General features: G+C 38.0%; 1 protein-coding gene across 7 annotated transcripts in view; it reads left to right on the forward strand.

The window, feature by feature from the left end:
* Nucleotides 1–9370, forward strand: part of LOC118426446 — a 56729-nt gene that overhangs the window by 20567 nt on the left and 26792 nt on the right. Inside the window, exon 1 of one of the 7 annotated variants that reach the window (XM_035835845.1) lies at nt 5390–5544. The exons of the other annotated variants lie outside the window; for them this stretch is intronic. The gene's annotated coding sequence lies outside the window, so the exon portion shown is untranslated. Of the gene's footprint in view, nt 1–5389; nt 5545–9370 lie in introns of those variants that run through there. 7 annotated transcript variants of the gene reach the window in all.

Here is a 9370-nt window from a genome sequence, read left to right on the forward strand (position 1 = left end):
TCGGGAGAGAGTCGGGAGCCAAATTCGGCTATGTGTAACCTAGGCATTAACAAACATTTTAAGATTTACAGTAATGTTAGTTAGTAATACTAAGAATTTAAAAACCATCCAGAAAACGAAAGGAAATGCATATCAAATTTGACCAATGAAAATTAAAACCCTGAATTGTGAACACAATTGGACCTGCCAGGAAACTGTGGGAGTACTGGTTGCCCCAAGCCTTGCTTTGTTTCATGTCCGTCCTTCCTTGTTAAGCCCTAGAGGGTACCACATACTTTAATCTTGTTAAGTTGTTATCTTAATGGGATAAGTTACAATGCCAATCAATAAGGATGGTGGGGGTAGGGCTGATATGTCTTAAGGGGTTACTTCTGATGTTTGTTTTTCTCTTGTTTCAGTCATAACACAATTTTGATATTTCTAGGCCATGACTATATATGACATTGTATGGGTCAATTGGTTTATTTCCACTCTTTCTATAACAGCATCGAATGAAATGCAAGAGGGCCGCATCGAATGAAATGCAAGAGGGCCCAAACCTATGTCACTTCTCCCTGACTGTAAGAGCTATCTAGTAAACAAAAATTGTGACCATAGCCTGCCTAGAACACAAGATACCTGGTTGAAGACCAAACTCTGCAGCGGTACCAAGAAAGTCGCCAAAGGCAACCAAGTTTCATGACAATTTACCAGCAACGATTTTGAGTTGATTTGAGTTATGCTGCTAGACGACAAACATACAATGTCATGTACATACAAACATGCATGTATGTAATGTACTACCAAAAACATGGCCTTCTTGGAGAAGGTAATAATGATTCATCCCTATTGTGCAGTTTTTCCCATCATGTACAATGTATTAGTTGCAGGTGTAACTTTGCCACCATCTTAAACAAGCAAGGTAAAGGTCATAGATGTAACCCGATCTACCTTCTGGCATGTTGTTGCAAGAGACGTGTATTTGAACATGGTGCTCTGCTTTCTTCTTAGTGTACACTCAGGGTCTTACCGGGTTAGTCTGTTTTGATTTAGCCAGCTTATGTTGACTTCTCACTCTCCATGGACTGAGGTTGCTGTGATTCAAGGAGTTTTGAACAAGATGTGCTTTAAGTAAGTGATTGATGGTAGCTTGCTTGACTTGTCTTGATAATCTTGGGTAGAGGATCGCCTTTTTACCCTCGCCAAAAAGATTATGTGTTTTTTGTTACATTTGTATCTCTTTGTATATGTATGTTTTTGGCTGAATGGCATTACTCACTGATGATCTTGAAATGATTATAAATTGTGCCTCCTAGCAGATTTCTTGTATACTGCAGGAACTTGCAGTTTTGATACCTTTTATACCATTACATTTTGTGCATTTTTTTTTATAAATTGTTCTTAGGTGCGAGCTTCATGTTATTGATGGGTTGTTTAGTTATTCTATCCAATAGAATTAAAATTAAAGCTTGTTGATTAATCAAAAAGCGATAATTATAGAATTTTTATTAGTACTTACAATAAGATATCAAAGCAAGTATTTGTTACAAAAACACTGTGACAAAGATAAGTTATAAATGTCTGACTTATACCTCCATGTTATTGTCACAATTGTGAACTTGTCAGCCATGACCTAGAATAACTCAATCTGTAGTTTTCCAAAAACTCTTTCAAATAGAACGTGGATCTGAGATTTGAATCAGTACTCTATTTTGGTTCCATCCCTGTCCCTACTAATTGCATATATTTCAGACTCTATATCGTTAGCATTGACGTACAACAGACAATGTGATTACGGAAATGTCTACCTTGTTATTGTTGACGTCAGTTCCGTGTGAAGACTGGAAGTTAGCTGAAATCGGATCAGGATTCGAACCTATGGCTCGACCCAGTGACATTTTAATTCCTTATTAATATATTATGATGAAAGAAATCTTGAGCTTGTTTTGTCATGCAAAGTTTATTTGCATGAAAGGGTAAGGTTTTTGGGGCCATAGAGGTAGTGGCTAATGTTGTCCACTGTGTCTAGGGTATGGTATTGGAAGGCAGAGCCCATCCCACTCCTTCCATACACCTTTCTCACGCGGCGGCTATGATAGATCTAAAACGAGTTCAATGAGGCAAACAAAAGACTGTCCATCATAATTAGCAGTTCAACCAATGATAGCCGATCAATTAGGAAAACGACCAATAAGAGATTTTGCTGCATGTCTGTCAAATATTTGCATTATTATGTTTTTATTTTGCATCTCTTAAGGGACTATGGGGTCAGTCTACACTACTCTAATTTGCTACATTTTTAGGTGCATAACACTAGTTATAATATTAATTATTTGATCTTAATATATTGTGAAGATTTGTGTGGTTTGGGGGAAATCTAAATGGCAGCTGATTTTAGAGATAAGTTTTGTCTGTTTGCCTCATTGACCTCGTCTTCGAACTATCATGGCCGCCGCGTGAGAAAGGTGTATTGCCTCCAACTCCCCAACCAAAGTCAGGAAACCCATTTTTCCACCTGGGTGGTGTAAGGAAAGTCATGTTAAATGCCTTTCCCAAAGACACACCTTATAGCCAGGAATGGTAGGAATCAAACCCACAACCTCTGGCTTTCCTTGTGATCACGATTTTCATGATCACCAAGAGAGGATCCAATAAAAAAGTGGAATTGTCCAGGAATTGGCTTCATCGCTATGAAGATAGCCTGGTCTCCAGCCATATCATAGCTCCCAAGTCTCTTCTGTCCTCTCCACAAAAGAAGAGACTCTGGAGCTATAATACAGCTGGATACCAGGCTATGACAGAAGAGATTTGAGAGCTATATAATACGGCTGGATACCAGGATAGTCTGATTCTGAAGATGGACCAATGAGTCCCTGGAAAGTGTCAGTTCTGGGGAAACTGGAATGTTTTGCTGCCCTGAAACTGTCACTTCTGTTTATTGATCATCGGTAGTGACGATGACAGGCCTGTAGCAGGTCACATTTTGTTTATGACAAATACTGAATGTATAACGAGAAAGGGCACATTTTTGACAAATATGCAGGATGTTTCTGAAGGGGAGAAAAGAAGAAAAGTAGGCAGAAAATTGATAGAAAAGCATGTTTAAGCTTTTGACGTCATTAGCCGTGCTGATTTTTTATTGGCTGATGATGGTAAAAAGAAAATTAATGCAGGCCAGTATGCCAGCGAAAACAGAATTATTACTGTCTGAAATATACATGTCACAGTCTCCAGGACCTGTCCTAACTTCCGTACAGTGGAAATTTGCTTGTTAGGATGGACAAAATTTGGATGAGCTTTTTGACATGAAATGGGTGAAAATGTATTTTTGTTAGCTTAAGATAATTGTCAGTGATTTGATAAGGAACATCAACAACATGGGCTCCCAAAAATGACTGGGACAGAAAAATATTAAAGCACAGAGACAACCCTGTTACTATGTACAATCTCTATGATAATAAAAGACAGGGTTCTAGCCAGGATTTTATTTTAGCGTAGTGGGAATGGCATGGTAGCAAAGCAACCACGATTAGGAAATTTGTCTGGAAGGGGGTCATTTTGAAAATGTAGAGTTAAAAGTTGGCACTCTGTTAACATCACATGTAATTTGAAGGATTTTTTGGTCAGTTTTGAGTGCCTTATCATTATTTTTCATTTTTCAGACATTGATTAGACATTGTTGAACAACCAAATGACAGCAAAGCACCTCTACACTAGTTAAGAAAATGAGCGTAGTGGCCCTTATTTTAGCGTAGTGGCTACAAATTTTAGCGTAGTGGCCCACTATGCTAAAATGCACTAGCTAGAACCCTGATTAAAGTTTGAGCTCCGTATAATTCCCCTCTCAATCACCCTATGTCATTTCTCCCCGGCAATAATTCATGCAGAAGAAAATGGATGGAGGTAAACGGAGGAAGCCCCACATGTACTTTGTATGAAATCAATCTGATAAATTATGGATAACTCGTTATGGTCTGTGTGCATGCCAGATCCCCTCCAAATAAGGATATATTTTTCTGTCTCTCTGGGTAATTGATGCTGTATGTGCATGTTTCTTTAATTTAATGTACTCGAGAACGAAGTCTTAGGTATGTAGTAAGTTGATACACTTACTTTTATTTGCACGGTAATTTTGTGTTTGTTACAGGCTGTCTCAGAATGGAAATTTGCTTGTTGGGAAGGACAAACATTTTACCTCGTCCATCCAAAAAACTTCATGACATGGAATTGTATTTATATAAGCTTGAAATAACAGATTTAACAAAGAAAATGAGCAATTATATGCATTCAATTTGGCTCCCAAACAACAAGACTGGGATCACGAAAAAAAAAGAATTAAAGCTGGAAACAGCCCTGGCTTTTTAGATGTCACCAACAAAGAAATAGAAAAAATTGAAAAGTAAAAATTAAAAGAGTTATCATTTTAAAAATCCAGAAAACAAATCTTTTTGTGCTTTGGGTGTAATTTTTTGCCTTTTTAGTCATATTCTTATATTTTGTATGATATCAAATCAAGGATTACACTTACACATATCAGATTTATGATGTCTACTGGAATATGTGCCTTAGCAAACGTCACTGATGGAGTCTACAGCTATAATTTGATAATAGCATTGTGTAGACAAGTTTACCATATGTAGACTTTCCCACAAGAACCTTTTATGCAAATGAGTTTGAAGCTTTAATATCATAATCCCAAAAATCAAGACAGATGAAACACATAAAAATGGAATGGGAAGCTCTTTTAAATTCTAGATGCAGTTATCATTATAGCTTGATGCCATATAATAAGTATTGATTTGTGGCCATTATGAAATTTGGCATCAAATATATGATAGGATTTCTAAGCCCTTGGGATACTGTAAAGGCATTTAAGTTCGTAGGGATTTACTTTCACGGTAGCGGGAAGATGGAGTGTTCGCGATGGGTTTAGTTCGTGGTAGCACCATAGATTGCAGTCTCCTACTATAATTGAAAAATTTCTGCATTAAATTTTGTAGTATTCCATAGAATGTTTGACTTATACAAACCTCTAGTACGTTATCAAATTGGTCCTGCTAACTCCATTGGTATTCAATTTTATTCTTCTTGAAAAGTCATAACTGCTTCCACATTTTGTTCCTTTTTGACACACCCCTTAGCCATCCTGCACTCCCTACTCTCCAAGCAGAGGTTGGTGGGAAAAATCGTGACCTTTTCCTTTCATCCGTTTTCTTTTGATCGGCCATCCCACCAAGGTCATCTGTATTTTTTTTCGATCGGCTGAAAAAGAAAACAAATGAAAGCAAAAGGTCACTATTTTGCCCACCAAACTCTGTTGGAGAGTAGCACCCCCCTCTATACACAAGTGGACTGGTCCTGTTTATGATGCTCTCAGTAGGTGTCATCAGTTAGTATTGATGCAGTAAAGGGGGATGGGAAGGGGAGTATGGTCACTGCATACTGCCTGCATCCCATGCATACCTCTGGTTATCTGATCTAATACAGACACATACAGGACACCCATACGCTGTAGTTTGGCCAGTATAGAGGGACTCCTGGTGCATGTCTGCTGTGCTGTATATGGTAAGAGCATAGTTGTATCATATCTGTTGTTATGATGTTGTTTCCTTTTGGAAGGAAATGGGGGTGAACCTCGTCCGGAAGTGATATCAATATTTTTATGGGTGTAGACTAGGAAGATAACGTAGAATGATCTGTCATATATTTAACGCTGTACAATGTTTTGTATTTTTGTACTTCAAGCACTAGTTAATTGTCACTGATAATTCTGAGGATATTATAACATTTGGTTAAGGAGTAACATAAGAACTCGTATTTCAGATTGACCAGGAAGATTAGAATGATAATCTGTGCATACACGTTACTGTACAAATTAACAATATTTTGTTGTACCACATAATGTACACTTTAACAAGGGGCTAGTTAATTGTCACCGATAATCCTGATGGTATCATAACATTTGGTTAAGGAGTATTATGAGAACTCGTATTTCAGATTGTATAGGAACCTCATTATGTGGAAAGAATAAGACAAAAATCAAAGATCACACTAGAATCTTCATGTTTTAAAAAGACAAACACTGCATTGACGACTGTTGACAAAAAGTGAAAGGCAGAAATCAGATACTTACTGTAAATGCATTTAAGTTTGCGGGGATTTAATTTTGCGGTAGCGGGAAAAGGGACTTTTTCGCGGTGGATTTAAGTTCACGGTAACACCATACACTGCAGTCTAATACCATGATAGAAAAATGTTTGCGGTGGTTTTAAGTTCACGCTGAAGTGGTCACCGCGAAAACCACGAACATTTTACCACCGCGAACATTTCTGCATTTACAGTATGTTATCTGAAGCTTCTAAAATTTAAAAAGGACAAGGTTGTGTGAGGACAGACCCAGTCAGGATATAATACCCTAGTCGGATATTACCTCCCACCAGTTAGGATTATGAACAGGAAGGATATGATTAAGGTTGTGGCAGTCTTGACTTTATTTGTCAGAGATATCTTGCACATCTAAATCCAAGGATTATGCAGCTTGGATATTTTTATACTGTCATGGTGACCTCCGGAGTATGTTTTGATATGTGCTAAAGGCTGTTTATTTTATTGCTTTTTTCATTTTGCTGATTGGCTTGTGAACAGGTCAACACAATCTTACTATGTAGATATTTCAATCTGTTTCTTTATGTGTTATGCACTTGAGACCTCGGCCTCTAAGAAACTGAACAGTTTGATAGGGAGAGAATCTGAATCTGCAGCTCTCCAGAACACGCCCTTTGGTTCCGTGACGAAAATGTGTTGAAAAATATGGCACATGACAGAAAGCAGATGAAAATTTATTTTTGCGTAAATTGAAAATGACACTGTTTAACAACAAATTTAAAGAACACTGGCTGCCAAACAATGACTGGGAGGGAAAAACATCTAAAAGCTCAGTCACAGCCCTCATTATGATCTGAATCCTAATTTTAGTGATTCATCCCCAATGAAAAGATGTAATATATAAAGTGTAAATGATGGGTATCACCTGTGATAATTTAGACCCCGTTCACATGGGAAAAAAGCAAGTGAGTTAAACGAGGAATCCGATTAAAATGACCAATCCAAAGCCATGTGAACAGAACTAATCCGATTGGATTGCCCATTTTGGATTGGATTGACTTGGATTGCAATCCACCTCGCGAGGTGGATTCAGCGCGCGCAATCCGATTGACCACAATCGGCCATGTGAACACATTTGGATTGGATTCGGGCTTGTTTCATGGTTTTGACGTCATACATACGGGTACAGTGGACATTAGATATACAACCATACCTACAACATGGCAAAAAAAGGATGATACACGGATTAGTAAAGAAGTTTATGGGAAAGTTTGCTTGCAAAATCATCTTACCGCTATGGTTAACAACCGGACGCCGCAAGGTTCGCCGGAACATGTGCACCGGTTCTTTCCAAAAATCGGCAGTGTGGCAGAAGACCAACTGGTTGATTTGGGCAATATTGCCCATGAAAATAACATGTATGGTTTTGTTTCTCTCCTGTTGTTGGAGTCAATGTCCCAAAACCACTAAAAAAGCAAATATTCTACGAGAAAAACAGTCGGAAGCGTGTCTAAACAGAAATTTCGAGCTTGGGTCACTTCACTGCATGCAAGCATGGGCGAGCAGTTTTTTTAAACGAAACACAGACTTTTATTTCAGATAAATACGTGATGAAATCAAATTTTTTGGTAGAAGTTTGCCTTATTCATGCAACTTCTGCAACAGATACATTTTATATAGTTAAATGTAGAGTATAATCACACCGCGCGTATCATTTCCACCCCCAGTCTAATAGACTATCCCAATGACCCCGTATGACCTAGAAGCCGCCACTTTCGTCAGTGTGTGTTGCGGACCATCGACGCGTCAAAATCTGACCAAAGCCGGCCGATTTCTCAACAGTTATAATCAATATCGATGTCGCTACATCCTTCAAAATTATGAGGTAGTCTGGCAACATTTTGGAAAAACTACGCGTGCCCGCGGTGGTCGTTGGAAACACGACGCGTGCCGTGGTAAAGAGTTTAATCCGATTGTGTGGTCGCGGTCGCAAGTTTGAGTTTAATCCGATTGTATAAAACTCATGTGAACACATTCTTTTTAATCCGATAGAAAATTTCAATCGGATTCCTTGTTTAACTCACTTGCAATTTTTTCATGTGAACAGGGTCTAAGTGTCAATATTGACAAAGCAAAGAGAATTGTTTTCTCCATGTTTATAAACAAAGTAATCCCTACTTGTATCTCAGGAGGATTCATTTTCCTCAAGGAGCTTCTCACATCTGGAAGTCATTAGGCTAAGAAATCCCTGGAGTTCCTCCTGAAGCTTTGCTTAGATTAGAAATAAGATATCTGACCTCATTTTGAGGGAGCAGTAGGGAGCTTGGATGGTCTGAAATCTAAAGGTATGAAATTTCTTCTCTCTAAGGGCTGATTTACACATTAATTGCTGAAGGAAGATTGCTGGATGTACGATAAGGGTGTATGATAAGGATGTACATCTGTGGGTCGCATAACGCCTTTAGTTTCAATGTGTAAAAAGGGCCCACAGTGTCATACGAATAACGGCAAAAATTGTGTGACACTGCGATTCCATTTATACACAGCAATAAGAGGAGCCTGATAGAGAAATGACATATGGATGTAGATGTGCAACATTATTGCAACTTGTATGCCATTTTTGAGTATATTTAGCAATTTTAAATCAGACCTCGATATGATCACGTTGTCCTCATAGGATGAACTCCAGTGACATTATCTGTGGTGTTATTTGATCCGAGGAGGCCATGATAAGAAATGTTTTCCATTTTGATTGACAGGCCTATCCCCAGAGGACCCTCATCTGACAGGATCAAGCATTATCTTATCTAGTTTATGAGAACAGAGCAGAGCTTGGTTATCGATATGATACAGTGTTATGATATATCCTGCATACATTAATTCATTCATGAATAAATGAATAATCTTTAACCTTGTAATCTAAAATACTGTACACAGTCGTAGAAATTTACTCACACAATATTTTTTCATTAGTCATGGACTCATGGTGATAACTGTGTATGTGAAATGTTTTATTTCTATACGTTTGGCTGTTTAACTGACATTTATCTGGGTGCCAGTGGTTATAGGTTCTAAACTTGATTCAGGTTGCGACAAGAACAATACATTGTGGACACTAGGCAGCAGGCTGGTATTGTGACCACAGACATATACATATACAATACAAAAATGGACATACATGTATATTGTGTAGAATAAAATAGCTGAACACTTTATTAAAGACCATTACAAATAGAACATGACGTGCATGATCTAAGAAAATACACTAGACAGTGCAGCAGCTGGA

This window comes from Branchiostoma floridae, chromosome 11 (assembly GCF_000003815.2).
Source record: "Branchiostoma floridae strain S238N-H82 chromosome 11, Bfl_VNyyK, whole genome shotgun sequence".
Taxonomy (NCBI): domain Eukaryota; kingdom Metazoa; phylum Chordata; class Leptocardii; order Amphioxiformes; family Branchiostomatidae; genus Branchiostoma; species Branchiostoma floridae.